The sequence below is a fragment of the Theropithecus gelada genome, chromosome 18 (genome assembly GCF_003255815.1).
Source record: "Theropithecus gelada isolate Dixy chromosome 18, Tgel_1.0, whole genome shotgun sequence".
In the NCBI taxonomy this organism is placed as follows: Eukaryota; Metazoa; Chordata; class Mammalia; order Primates; family Cercopithecidae; genus Theropithecus; species Theropithecus gelada.
The window spans coordinates 61,720,895-61,736,845 of NC_037686.1; the positions used below are offsets into that span (position 1 = coordinate 61,720,895).

General features: G+C 33.8%; 1 protein-coding gene across 4 annotated transcripts in view; it reads left to right on the forward strand.

The window, feature by feature from the left end:
• The window catches only part of CCDC102B (coiled-coil domain containing 102B), a 342,881-nt gene that overhangs the window by 99,105 nt on the left and 227,825 nt on the right, over positions 1-15,951 (forward strand). The window contains exon 1 of one of the 4 annotated variants that reach the window (XM_025365514.1): positions 3,586-3,622. The exons of the other annotated variants lie outside the window; for them this stretch is intronic. The gene's annotated coding sequence lies outside the window, so the exon portion shown is untranslated. Of the gene's footprint in view, positions 1-3,585; positions 3,623-15,951 lie in introns of those variants that run through there. 4 annotated transcript variants of the gene reach the window in all.

Sequence of the window (15,951 nt, forward strand, 5' to 3'; positions counted from 1 at the left end):
TAGCTAGACCTCTCCTTTTATATAATGCTGAACAGTAGTGGCATTAGGAGGCACATCCTTTTCATACTGTTTTCAGGGGGAAGCTATCAATAATTCAAAATTAAAGGTGATTGCTTTAGGTATTCTGCAGAAAACTGTTATCATATCAACGACTTTCCCTTCTATTTTTAGGTGGTTAATTTTTCAAATTGTAAACTGATGTTGAATTTTACCAAATGCATGTTATTCATGTATTGATGTGTTCCCACTTTATTTTGTTAATATGGTTTATTAAGTCAATCACAATGATTAATAATCAAATGCTAAACCAAAGTTATATTTCTGAAGCATATTCAACTTCGTGATATATTAATTGTTTTAAACACCAAATTTCTCTTGCTAACACTTCTGTTAGGGCATTTATGTCAACTTGAGAGATTTGCAATTAAGTCCTGGTAAGGTCTTGGTATCAAGGTATTATTGACCTCATAAAATGAGTTGGCATGTGTTAACTCTTTTTTTCTTATCTGGAAAAGTTTGTGAAAATTGATATCATTTCTTCCTGGTAAGAAAATTTCTTCTTTCTGAATTCTTCATAAATAATCTCTGCTGGATTATTTTCTTTTAAATATCTTGCATTCATTCATTTATTCTTTCATTCATACAATAAATATTTACTTAATGTCCACTCTAACAGACATTGTGCTAGCCTTGCAGATGGAATGGTGAGCAGAGAGAAGCATGGATAGTACCTGCATTGAGCTCACAGCATAGCTGGTGTGGAAGATACAGTAATCGAATAATTTAGAAGCATGGACCAAACTCTGATAAAAATTTATGAAGTATGGATACCAGTGCTCAGAGACTACAGCAGGGACACCTAACCTATGACATGATGATGAAGTCTTCCTTAGAAAGCTAATAGTCAGAAGTAGATAGACTGCCTCATTTCTTTTTTCTTGTTTGAACTTATATCTAATTCATGTGGTTAGAATGTTCTAAATGAGGATAACTGGCTTCCCAGTGTGGTTCATTTTCTATGTTACATAGAGGATGTCCCAAAGTATTGGAGTTTGGTGATCCAAAAGCAAATTCATGTCCTTCACACTACACAAAAATTTAGAACAAATACTACATACTTAAGTCAGAAATGAAAAACGCTAAAAATAAATTAGCCTCACTGGGCCCTTAATAGCAATGACTAAAAATAAATACCTGCTGCTTGTCTTAAATTTAGTGCAGTCATTTATTCTCATCATTTTCTACTTTCTGGCAAAATACATAACTTTTATTTTCCAGGATGCTATATTTTATAAAACTTTTGAAATTAATTAATTTTATAAATATAATATCTTTATTAATATTTTCAAATAACTTGTTTGGATGCACTATACAATCTCTTTCTTAATTCTTTAATTAGTCTCACATACAATATTTAAATGCCACAGAGATCAAACAAATTTTGAGTAGTCAAAATTCTTCCCTTTAATGAAAATTACAGAGTTTTCTCCTGTCTGGAAAGTCAGCTCATGCACTGCAAAACCATGCCAAACACAGACAGCAGAATAATAAACCCAATATGTTGCAAAGTTCTTTCTTTTTCTTCTTCTCTTTCTTCCTTCCTTCCAATGGAAATATATAAATATATGTGTGTATATATAACTGTGTGTGTAAATATATATATTTTATAAATATGTGTGTGTAAATATATATTATAAATATATATATATAATATAAACAATATAGAAATAAAATATTTAATATTTAATATAATAAAATATAATAATTTAATATAATATATTAAAATATGTTATAAATAATTAAATATATTATATTGTATATTATAAATAATTAAATATATTATGAATAATTAAAAGTATATGTTATAAAATAATATATTAAAATAATAACATAATATAATATATATTAAAAATATATATATTTACGCACACACATATATATATTTTCTGGAGAGAAAATCAGTAGACGTTAATTAGTAACTGAAACGAGTTTCTTTCAATTTTAAAACATGTAATAACCATTTTGAATAAACTATATATACACCATTTAATATAATTGTAGAGAAAAATAAAATAAAATATTCCAAAATAATTTCAAAACTCCCTTAGCAAAGAGTCAAGAGTTTCAATGTCAAAAATGTTTCAAGATTTGTATTCTTCTATTTGGGATATGATGAGTATAAAGAATTTGCTAAATGTGCTAGGTCAAATATCACTTTGTTCTAGAAGCTTGTAAAATTATAAATTGGAACACTTTCTAAAAATTATGAAAACTACTGCAGTTTTCTGAGAACTGTGTTTTTTAATTGTTTAAAGCTGAAATATTGGCGGGGCATGGTGGCTCACTCCTTTAATCCCAGCAGTTTGGGAACCCAAGGCAGGTGGATCACGAAGTCAGGAGTTCGAGGCCAGCCTGGCTAACATAGTGAATCCTTGTCTTTACTAAAAATGCAAAAATTGGCTGGTCACAGTGGGGCACACCTGTAGTCCCAGGTACTCAGGATGTTGAAGCAGGAGAATCACTTGAACTCGGGAGACATAGGTTGCAGTGAGCTGAGACTGCGCCACTGCACTCCAGCCTGGGTAACATAGCAAGACTCCATTTCAAAAAAAGAAAGAAAAAACCTGAAATATTGTAGAATCGAATAAATGTTTAACATGTCAATTTGGTGTTTTAATTTGAAATTGGGCATTTAAAAACTGTGATTATTTAATAGTATTATTATTTTTGTTTTTTACAACATCTATTTTTAAATACGCAGGATACATGTGCAGGTTTTTGCATGGGTATATTGCACCCAGGTAGAGAGTATAGTACCTAATAGGTAGTTTTTCAGCTCTCCTCCTCCCAGTAGTCCACAATGTCTATTGTTTCCATTTTTACGTCCATGCATACTCAATGTTTAGCTCCCACTTAAAAGTGAGAACATGCGGTATTTGGTTTTCTGTTCTTGCATTAATTAGCTTAGGATTATGGCCTCTGGCTCCATCCATGTTGCTGCAAAGGACAATATTTCATTCTTTCTATGGCTGTGTGGTATTTTATGATATATATGTGAGGCAGGAGAATAGGGTCTGGAGACAGGGAGCCTAAGGCCAACCTGAGGCTGACTTCTTGGAATTGAACCAAAAAGAAAACCTCACCTCTCCATGCCTAAGTGACAAGGAACCAGAGGCATCTGCCACTACAGACCCCCTCCACTCCCCTATAGCACAAATGGGAAGTACCTCTCATTGGTCTGGGGCCAAGCCTTCACTTCAGCCTTTGATTGGTGGCGGGGGCAGGGTCCATTTCAGCCTCTGATTGGTTGTGGGCCAAGCCTCCACTTCAGCCTCTCATTAGTCATGGGCCAATGCTTCATTCGCATAGGTTGTAACCAATTGGAGGCCTCTAAAGGGTACATGTAGGTGTTACCAAATTCTTTCAGCTTAGTAAAAACTAAAGAACATTGCAATCGGGACTCTTGAGCCTCTTTCTTGAGCCCGCTCCCTGTCTCTAGAGTGTATGTTTGCTTCAATAAATCTGCGCTTTCATTGCTTTTTTCTTTTGTTGTTTTGTTGGTGCATCTTAGAATTCAGAATTCCAAGAATCAGGACAACTTGCAGTCAAGACTTTCCATCAGGTAACTTATGTGCCACCTTTCTTTATCCAGTCTACCACTGATGGATACCTAGGTTGATTCCATGTCTTTGCTATTGTGAAAAGCAGTGATGAGCCTATGAGGGCACATGTCTTTTTGGCTTCATGATCTATTTTCCTTTGGGTATATACCCAGTAATGGGATTGATTGCTCTGTTGAATGGTAGCCTTGTTTTAAGTTCTTTAGCAAATCTCCGAATTGCTTTGCATGGTGACTGAAGTAATTTACACCCCCCAGCAACAGTGTATGAGCATTCCTTTAACTCTGCAGCCTCACCAGCATCCGTTGTTTTTGGGCTTTTTAATAATGGCCATTCTAACTGGTGTGAGATAGTATCTCATTGTGGTTTCGATTTGTAATATCCTGATGGTCAGTGATAATGAGCGTCATTTCACATGTTTGTTGGCTTCTTGTGTGTCTTCTTTGTGAAATGTATGTTCATGTCCTTCGCCCACTTTTTAATGGGGCCATTTGTTTTCTGCCTGTTGATTTAAGTTCCTTAAGCATTCTAGATATTAGACGTTTGCTGGATGTGTAGTTTGTGAATAATTTTTCCCATTCTGCTGGCTGTCTGTTTACTCTGTTGATAGGTTCTTTTGCTGTGCAAAAGCTCTTTAATTTACTTAGGTCCCACTTGTCAGTTTTAGGGTTTTTCTTTTGCAATTGCTTTGGGAGACTTAGCCAAAAATTATTTGCCAAGGCTGATGTCAAGAAGGGTATTTCCTAGGTTTTCCTTTCTTTTATAGAAATTCTTGTATTTTATAAAATTCTTTTCAGAATTTTATAGTTTGAGGGCTTACATTTACACCTTTAATTCTTCTTGAGTTAGTGTTTGTGTATAGTAAAAAGCAAGGGTCCAGTTTCATTCTCTGCATATGGCTAGCCAGCTATCCCAGCAACATGTACTGCATGAGGAGGCCGCTTCCCATTGCTTGTTTTTGTTGGCTTTTTCATAGATTGGATGGTTGTAGGTGTGTGGTTATTTTTCTGAGTTTTCTATTCTGAGCCTTTTGGAAAAGTCTTTAGGGTTTTCTAATTATAGAATCATACCGTTAGTGAAGAGAGAGAGTTTGACTTCTTTTTCAATTTGGATGCCTTTTATTTCTTTCTCTTGCCTGATCGTTCCTGCCAGGACTTCCAGTACTAGGTTGAATAGCAGTGGTGAGAGTGGGCATCCTTATCTTGTTCCAGTTCTCAAGGGGAATGGTTTCAGCTAAAACCTGTGATTTTCAATTACATTCCTAAAATACATTTCATTGGATAAAATATAGGGAGAAAAATAAAAATACTGAAATGTGCACAAGTTGTTATTTGAATAGTACAGAATAGCCAGACTGACATATTACAAGTATTTGGAAATGTTTTCTGTTAAGTCAAAGTCTCCATGAAATTACAATTTAAAAAATGATGTGTAATAATAGCAATGATTAAAATAGATCTTTGCTGATCTGAAAAATGTCTTTGTCTGTCTTACAGGTACACACTATCACACACTCACACATGCACTCCATAAATAAAAACTGGAAAGGCATAGAGAGACAAATATATATGTACCTCTTGGATTCTGGTAAGAAGGAAAGAGGTTAATATATGTGAAATACTCAGGAAAATTCCTGATAATTTCTCTCTCTCTTTTTCTTTTTTTCATTATACTTTATGTTCTAGGGTACATGTGCACAACGTGCAGGTTTGTTACATATGTATACATGTGCCATATTGGTGTGCTGCACCCATTAACTCATCATTTACATTAGGTATATCTCCTTATGTTATCCCTCCCCCTTCCCCACACCCCACAACAGGCCCCAGTGTGTGAGGTTCTTCTTCCTGTGTCCAAGTGATCTCATTGTTCAGTTCCCACCTATGAGCGAGAACACGCGGTGTTCGGTTTTCTGAGAATGATGGTTTCCAGCTGTATCCATGTCCCTACAAAGGACATGAACTCATCCTTTTTATGACTGCATAGTATTCTATGGTGTATATGTGCCATACTTTCTTAATCCAGTCTGTCATTGATGGGCATTTGGGTTGGTTCCAAGTCTTTGCTATTGTGAATAGTACCGCAATAAACATACGCATGCACGTGTCTTTATAGCAGCATGATTTATAATCCTTTGGGTATATACCCAGTAATGGGATGGCTAGGTCAAATGGTGTTTCTAGTTCTAGATCCTTGAGGAATCGCCACACTGTCTTCCACAATGGTTGAACTAGTTTTCTCTTTTATCTTTCTCTCTTTCTTGCTGTCCACAAGTTTCATTGTTAGATGCTAAGCAGTTCAGTTTATCTGTTATTTGATTTACAGAAGTTACTCTTATATAAAGGTAAATATTACAAAATATATTGAGAGGCACTAAAATGATTTATTCTCACAGTAAATTAAACTGATGAAACTGACGTGCTTAAAGATTTTAATACCACTTTATGTGTTCAGAGTAAGCGCTACTGAACTTAAGGTGCTATTTGAATAGAAAGCTTTTCTCATGCTATTGTATTTGGCACTCAAAAAATGGGAAAGAAAAAGCTAAATAATACATTGGCAGTTCCATTTTTCCAAAGTAAAACAATATTTGCGTTTGAGGTTTAAAAATATTTTTCAGTAAATTAGGCCAGGTGCGGTCTGTAATGCCCGCGTTTTAGGAGGCCGAGGTGGGCGGATCATTTGAAGCCAGGAGTTGGAGACCCGCCTGGCCAACATAGCGAAACTCCATCTCTACTAAAAATATAAAAATTAGTTGGGCATGTGGTACGTGCCTGTAGCCCCAGCTACTCAGGAGGCTAAGGCAGGAGAATCACTTGAACCAGGGAGGCAGAAGTTGCAGGGAACTGAGATTACTCCACTGTACTTCAGCCTAAGCAACACAGCAAGACTCAAAAAATAAAAATAATAATAAATAAATAAATAAACATTCAATAAGTTATTAAAACTTCAAGATGTAAAAATGAACATGTTCATCTTTACATACCCTTCAGCGGAAGATCATGCAATGAATTAAATGCAGTAATTCTGCTTGTATAAAATCCAAGTACAAAATCCAAGTATTTTGTACCTATAAGTAGTCATGTGCTCTTGAAAAGCAGTTTTGGAAAATGAATCTGTACAGTGTTCTCATTTTCTAATTTTAAATTGTTAAAGGCACCATTTCACGTCAATTTATATTTCCTGTTACTGTCACCTCTTTAGAGGGTTAACATATACTAATGAAAACCTAGAATATTTCTCTCTTGTTTGTTTTTATTTTCTAAATATCAAGAGATTAAAATGCATTTTTCTGACCATTCACATTCTTTTAATAGACTGCAGACACAGAAACTGTGAAGTAATAAATATAGTGTTCTAAGAAACTCAATTTTGGTGTAATTTTTTATGCAGCAATATCATTTCTGTGGAATACAGGTGTGGCTTAATTGAATCCTCTGGCCCTGGGTCTCTCTCATAGGCTTCAGGGAAGGTGTCAGCCAGAGCTGCAGTGGACTGAAGACTCAACATGGGGTAGATCTGCTGCCAAGCTTCCACAAATGGTTGTGGGCAGGATTTAGTTTCTGGGAGCTGGTGGCCAGAAGCCTTCCTCAGTTCCTTGCCACGTGGGCCTCTCCAAACAACTGCTTATAACATGACTCTTGGATTCATCAGTGACCAAGAGAAAAGGCAATAGAAAGAATGCTAGCAACATGGAAACCTCATTCTTTCATAACCTGATTTCAGAAGTCACATCTTACCACTTTTATAACATTATATTCATTAGAAGCAGGTCACAGGGCCAGCCCCCACTGAGAGGAAGGGAATTAGACAAGGCTGTGAATACCAAAAGGGGGGATAAGTGAGGGGCATTTTAGAAGTTTGTCTATATTTTAATTTTAAAAAATGATATTCACACACACTGGGAAAATCAATTTGAACTTTTTTTCTTTACCATTTTACCCAATTATTCTGAGGTTAAGGAAACATTTCAAGAATAAAACAAAATATAATTACAAGGTTTGCAGTCATGGCCATAATCTCACTTTTTATTGGCACTTATTAGCGCCTGATTGATCACATTAATTGTTACATAGCTATAATCTACATTTGAAATTCATGGATAAGAGTTAAAATGAAAGATTTATGTGCCATAGTATTTACATTACTATATAACCAATGCTGAACTTCTAATACAAAATGTCAACACTAGGAATATCAATTCAAATGATAGTGAATTTCTTACCTGAAGCCACAAAGGCTACAAGGAGATGGTACATTTTTAAGTGTTGAAAAAAAATCAAGTGATAATTGTAGAACTGGTAAAACCATCCTTCGGGAATGAATGGAGAGTAAAGATACCAGATGAAGGAAAACTAGAAGATGCTATTAATAGCAGGAACTACCCTTAAAAATTGGCTAAAGGAAATTCTATAAAGAGAAACAAAATGATAAAAGAATCCCGTAGCATCAAAAAACAAGAAGAAACAATCAAATAGAAATATGAATATATGATAGAATATCTTTCTCCTCATTTGTTTTATAAATCATATTTAATGATTGAAATAAAAATTATAAAATCATTTTATACTCAAGAAAGTGATATTTAATGATAGAGAAGGTAAAATGACCTAAACAGAAGTAGGTTGTCCATACTTCACTTGAGATGAAATGCTGATTTCCAGTAGATAAGGCTGTTACATTTGTGTATTTTAACTCTCAGAACAACAAGTATGAAAACTGTACAAGTGATAAACTAAAAAATACTGTACCTATATCAGCCAGGTGGAATCCACACAAAAATTCAAATAACAAAGAGGAAAGCAAAAGAAGAAAAGCAGGGATGGAAAGAGAGGACAGAAAGAAAACAAATTATAAAATGGCAGATATAAGTTCTAACACATCAATAATTACTGTAAATGTAAATGGCCTAAATAGACCAGGTAGAAGGCAGAGATGGGCAGGGAGTATAAAACAAAAATAAGCAAACAAACAAAAAGCATGAACAAGTCACATGCTATTAATAAGAAACTTAACAAGAAACTCACTTCCTCAGATCATCAATTAAGATTGCCATCTATCACAAATAAAAGAATGTTAAATAAAAGAATGGAAAAAAACACCTTGGAAATACTAGTTTTTAAAAAAATACCTGGCCGGGCGCGGTGGCTCAAGCCTGTAATCCCAGCACTTTGGGAGGCCGAGGCGGGTGGATCACAAGGTCAGGAGATCGAGACTATCCTGGCTAACATGGTGAAACCCCGTCTCTACTAAAAATACAAAAACCTAGCCGGGCGCGGTAGCGGGCGCCTGTAGTCCCAGCTACTCGGGAGGCTGAGGCGGGAGAATGGCGTGAACCCGGGGGGCGGAGCTTGCAGTGAGCCGAGATCGCGCCACTGCACTCCAGCCTGGGAGACACAGTGAGACTCCGTCTCAAAAAAAAAAAAAAATACCTAAGAGTGGCTACATTAATACCAGAGATGTTACTTCAGAACAAAACAAAACAAAATAAAATATAGAAACCCACCACAGACAAGGAGGAAAATTTCGTGATGATAAAAGGATCAATACATCAGGAAGACATAATGATGCTACATGAGTATACGCAAAACAACACAACTTCCAAACACATGAAGCAAAAACAGGTAGAACTGAAAAGAGAAATAGACAAATCAGGAATTACAGCTGAGGATTTTAGAAATCTCTCTGAACAACTAGTAAAATGACTGCACACAAAATCAGCAAAGGTATAGAGAATCTGAACGATATAATCAGCAAATAGGATCTAATTGTCATGTATAGAAGATTCCACCATACAATTGCAGAACATACATATTTTCAAGTGTCATGTAACATTCACCAAGGTACATATCCTATACCAAAAAAACAAAAAAAAAACAAAAAAAAAAACAACAAACCCCTTCAACTAATGTAAAATAATTGAAATTGGGCAGAGTATGTCATCTTTCTGTAATGAAATCAAACTAAAAATCACAACAGAAATATCTCTAAAGAAGTAAAAATTAGACAACACATGTCTAAATAATTCATGGTTCAATAAGGAATTCGCCAAGAAAATAAAAAAAATACAAAACTGAATAAAATGAAAATACTGTAACATCAGATATTTGAAAGACAGTTAACATAGTGCAGAGAAGAAAGATTATGCCCTAAATTCTTACATAAGAAATAAAGTTCTCAACCTAAGTTCCTACCACAAGAAACAGAAAAAGAAGAGCAAAATAAAGGAAATACCAATTCAAATATATTTCAAATATATTTCAAAACAATTTCAATTATATTTGAATTGTTATTTCTTTTACTTTAATTGTTACTTTAAAATATTTAAATTATTTCTTTTATTTAAATATAGTTAAATTATTTAAATATATATAGTTAAATATAGTTAAATTATTTAAATATATTCTGTCATGTCACTTCCAATCAATATACGGAATACATAAGTTAAATACTGTTATAATTTTAAAATATTGCTTGACTTGATCATCAAGACAGGTATGACAATCTTACACAACTTCTTAGGGGGTATATTTGAAAAGTGGCTTTTCTGGCTTTCTTACTTTTGAAGTCTGGGTGAAAGGCATAAGTTTCTTATGTCTGATCTTTCTCTTTTCTGAAAGAAAAAACTATCTTGCCCCATCTTTCCTACATGTTCGCTACAACATTCGGATTCACCAGAAATTTTGGAATTTGAAGAAGCTGGGCTTTTAAAAAAATTTTGTTGATTCAATTTGTATTTTTTAAGTGTAAATCTTACTCTTTGGTCATGCTGTTTACAATGAAAATTGAATTCCAGATCATACATACAAAATAAAGTTTAACATACCATATCATGCATGATTTTACATAAATACTTTTTGCTTTAAGAACTGGGATGACTGAAGTGGAGTATTTGGACACATGCACAGGTATTGCTCATAAAAGTCTTAGGTACATTGTAAAATGTCTGCTTCTGAATCCAATTTTTTCTTTCAGCTTTTTGATGTGGAATATAGTTTAGCCCATTTGGATTATTAATGTATAGAATGTACTGTTGGGAAAATAAAACTGACTTTAAGAATAAATTTTGTTTTGATTAAAAAAATTATAAGTGCTTTTTGAAAATAATAGGACAATCTTTGAGTTTCACTCTTCAAACTTCATGAAGTCTGAGAAAATTTTCCAGTCAGCCAACATAAAGCAGTTGGCAGCTTTGCACATCCTATCAAATGGGTGTGAGAAAATATTACCGCATTTTACTGATACATAAGAGCTTTCTCCTGTTCACCACAAAGTGTAAATAGACTTGTGAAGATCTTGTGACTTAGCCACACAGATTCTTTAAGAATAAGTGCGAATATGGTAAACGCCTTAGGAATTTTGCTTAGAAAATGCATAGGAAAATTGGGGTCATCTGTGGTTTTGTTTCCTGAAACCTTAAATGCACAAAAATATTTGGAAATCTCAATGAATTCAATGTTAATGAAAATCTATAATTTTAACAAATAAATGGCTTTTAAATGTAAAAACAACAATAACAAATAGAAAAAATTCCCCGATCTTGATGATATAACCATCGTTCTCTAAGTACCACCTAATTTGTAGTGGAACTGTGATAGGAATTATTTCATAGAGTGATTTTCTCTCACATTAGATGTTGATAATAATTATCATTTGGAGTTATTGGCTATGTGCTCTCATTTTAATTTCCTTTTAACATTTTAGTGTTTCTGGGAACAGTTACGTTGTCATCATTGTCATTTAATCGATATGAGGTTCTATAAGATGATGTTTACATAATAATGTAAATTTCAGATACAATCACCTGCCCAAATTTAGAAAGCGGTAGAACCTTTAACAATATCAGGCTTGTGCAGTGTTATTTCCCATAAAATGTGCACCATGTCTGTTAGCCACCTGGAAATAGTGCTAAGCTGCTAAGCACATTCTTATACAAAAATAAGATTAGGTGGGGCTATATAGTTCCAGCAGAGCTAATGTTAATTTTATTTTTGGCTTAAGGTCTCAAGAAACATTTTGGCTTTTTTATTTGGCACCATTAAGTTGGATTAGATTGCATAAGAACATTGGGATAGTTTGTAGCTTTGTTAACTAAAACCTGGCATGGGTATAAATATTTTAAAATGCTGATGAATTGACTGTCAGGTTTCCATACAAACAGGTAAAATATGTAGAACAGATTATATATACATGTATATGTATATATAATACTGTATATTACATTTATTCCATATGTATTCTGTATACTATAGAAATAGGCTGCTAAGCTCAAATGTATGACATAATCTCTTTAAGTCTCAAAATTTGTACACTGGTGAGAAATTTCAGCAATATTTTAAAGCAGAGCTTTCTTGAACCTGCTTGGCATCACAAGTACTTCATAAGAGTAGTTAAATGATGTATCTACCAAGAAAGTCTAAATTGTCTGAACCTAAATTTGTACTTGGCAGGCAAAGCACCAGAAAGGCTTCAAGCTGATTAGCCTGCCAGAAAACAGGAATTTTATTTTTCCAAGACTCATTACAAATTATGCATTGACACTTTATAAAACGGATTATGGATTTTGGATCTCTCTGTATTTCTTTATTCATATTATAAAGAAGTCAGACTGGTCACTTTTTCTCTCTGATCTATGAGGTTATTATTATAATGTAATTTTTAAGCCCCTTAAAGCTTATAAAAAACACAACAATGACATCAAGATACTATGTAGAGAGACTCTGAAATAGTTTATTTTTAAAGAACTGGAGTTTTAAAAATCATTGAACATTATCTTAGAAATGTAATATTTTATCACGATTTTTTCTCAAATAATTTTACTGAAAACCTAGCTTAAAGGAAAGGCATCACATAGATTTGAACCAGTAACACATTGCTTCAATAGCACTAGGTAATAGCAATAGCTTAAAGAGGGAGCAATGAAGAGTAAGCTAGCAAAAGGTCTTGTTTACTGTATTAATTCCATCCCAATTCTTTAAAATAGAGACAATTTCTATCTGATCAAATAATGCTATTTAAAATTGAATAAAGACTCTTGGAAAACATGAAATTATGTTTTAAACTTTGTGTTTCTGCTCATTTTATGTTATAATGCTTTTGAAAGTAAAATATCTAAGTTTTAAATTATTGGCAAGTTGTTCAAATTTATTTTATATTATTAGTTGCCTGCTTTGACAAATTATTTTCTGTCTCTATACAATTTAAAAGCCTCTCATTTGCACCAACAAGCATAGACAGAAACTATCTGTATAATTTGCTACAGTGTAAGGATTTTTAGAATAGAATATTTAACCATGAGCAAATCTTGAACTACATACATATGTCATGTGGCCATTTAGTGTAATGGTTTCATTTATCTCATCATCACAACTATAGTCTTCTATTTAACATTCTGTGTACTCTTGCAAAAATTCATATGTGTGTGTGTGTATATATATATATGTATTTGCTTTAGACCTATATGAAATGAATTTTCATACTCTTCATTTATGCCTGTTTGACAGGCCACATTTTATAATACAATAAAGTGTTTATTTTCCCAAATATTAAAATCTGATTCTTTTTCTTTTTGTTAGATTATATTTCATCATATCTATCATAATGATTGTTTCTTAGCATTGTACTTTGAATCTGTGTTAATCCATTTTCTCACTGCAAATGGCTTTTGTTATTTTGTGTGCATTACAAGTCCTATGCTTCTTAGGAAAAAAAATTCAACAAAGGTTTCATTTTCTATAGATTAAGATAAAGCAATAACTATAAACAATAAGACAACATCTTTGTAATGTCTGTTTTATCCTGCCATGGAAGTTTAACTTCTGCCAAAAATGCTTTTCTTTCTGGCCCATTTCATTCTTCAGATAACACATCAAGTGTCACTTGGGAGAGACTTTGATAAGTACATAGGGAGTTTTTGGATTACAATACACTGCTCCTTTCAAAGATATAGTTAAAAACTGTGATTGTTCATTTGGTTTGTTGTTCATGATTGTTAGCAACATTCAGGATGGCAGAAGTGATGTCTATTTTGTTCACTTTCTAGGAGCAGGTCAGCGGTGGATATTCAACCCACCTTATTTTGTTGTTGTTGTTGTGTTTTGTTTTGTTTTAGGCTTTCAGCAGCAGGAAACCTTGGTTTTTAGCTTCTGTTTCTAGTGATAGGTGGAAAAGAGGGATGAGGAAGGGGTTTTGGTAGCCCAGTCAGAAACAGAAACTAAGAACCCGTGACTGTGTCCTCTCCCTTGGACACCCTTAGACAAAGGGCCACTAAGGGATCTAGAATTCTCGGATCACAGGTTTAGTTAGTAGGAAAGTATAACCTGCTACCTGAAGGATGAGAAGCCAGGGGAAAGAGGGTCTGTGGAGAGAGGGAGCGTGCTCCTGCAGAGCAAACAGGTTGCACCAAGGAGAAGGTGGAGGTGAGGTTGTGCAAGGAATGGACACATCCAGGGTAGCCGACACAGGGGATGTGGAAGATGAAATGACAAAGAGGAGGCCAGAGGGTTGGACAGACCTGGACCTCACAGTCCCTTTGAGCTGTGATCAGGAGATTGAATGAACTCAAAGGACAGTGTCAGGATGAGAAGACTAATTGTTGTGTAATTTAATAGGAGATATTTTAGCATAAAAATATCCAAAGTGGAAGTATGCCAAATGTATTCCTGAAATACTCTAAAAGATTTATAGTGAAAACAGTTGATATTTTAAAGCTGTAGAATTTTTATATGAAGAGGTGGTAGCTCTGGATTCAAATTTCCTCAGTTTCCAAACTGGGTTGACCCTTTCTAACTGTATGACTTGGCTGGATACATCAGAGCCTAAATCCTAGTTTCTTTATCATTAAAATGGGGATAATAATAGTACTGACTATTTCACTGATGAGTATCAATATTATATAGAAATTGGAACTGCAACTTTGTTACACGCAATACAGAGCACTTTTGTAGATTTCATTTTTCCTATGCTTTTCCTGTTTTTTAAGTACATCATTTCTCTTTCAAAAGACAGAGGGAAAAACATACAAAAAAGTAAATGGTAAATTAGTATGTCAAGGTGACATACTAATGACTTGTATAACAAAAATGTATGCCTTGCCTAGAGGATAGCTAGAGTTAACCAGTCTGCAGGCATTTTCCCTTTTAATAGTCACAAGAATTCAATGAGGCCCATGCTATTCTTGTCTCCTTCTATACTAAGGATATTTAGTGAAAGGCAGTTTGTGTAATTGGTGCAAGATCATCGTCTAAAAAGTGGCAGAGTAAGACTCTACCCAATAGAGGCTGGAGTCCACTATCTGACACATTAAGTCCTCCTTTGGCAACAAATAATTTTGTTAGTGATATTATATATACTTTGTAGACCCTTAAGATTTTATTTGGTTATGTACTACATTCAAAAATATTTGCAGAAATCACGGTGGACTGATTGTATAAGCATTTTTACAACACAAAAATCAGTACAAGAAACCAGAGTCAACAGCATTAAAACATTTTCCCACGTTATCAGTGGCCCTGTTCTACAACCACTGGCAAATACTTTCATAGTTCTCTGAGCTAAAATACGAAGAGTGCACACATTTGTATAGGGAAATGAAGACTTTAGTGCATGCATATGTGTGTTAACCACCCTCATCTCAAGCAAATTTTCCTTGCCTGAGAAAACTTTTTAAAACAGGAAATACTCTTCAAGTTCAAGGACTGACTGATTAAGCCCAACTCATTTTTATTTAGTCAGATGTGAAAAAATACACAGTTAATTGGTAGGCAAGATCTCAATGTACCAGAATCCAATTATAGTCTTCAAAACACTAGTGAAATAAAAGTTAATGAGACATTTAAAGACATTACAATTTTATGATACTGATTTATTTTGAAAACTAGCAAGGATAATTTTAAGTTTAATGTGCTGAATTAAATTCTCTGTCTTCGCTTTGGAATTTCAACCAAAAGAAATATCATTAAACAGTGAATAGTAAATATATATATGTATTTGTGTTTGTGTGTGTGTGTGTATGTATGTATATATGTGTATATATATACACACTGTTTCTAATTAAGAGTTCCTTTTGTTCTTTTCTTTTTTGTATTGGTGTTGGAGTTTGGTCAGCTGTATTCTTATTGCCCTCTGAATTATAATATATGAAGGGAACAAAATACTCCAAATCAGCAATAATTGAAACATGATTGGACATATACCAATGCTAACAAAAATAATTACAACCATGTGTCTATATTATTATAACAAGTATTATAATGAAGAGTGAAGTGGTTTGACATCTCTATATAACACTTGTTAAAATGTTTTCTTCTCTACTATTAAAAGTTAATATTAA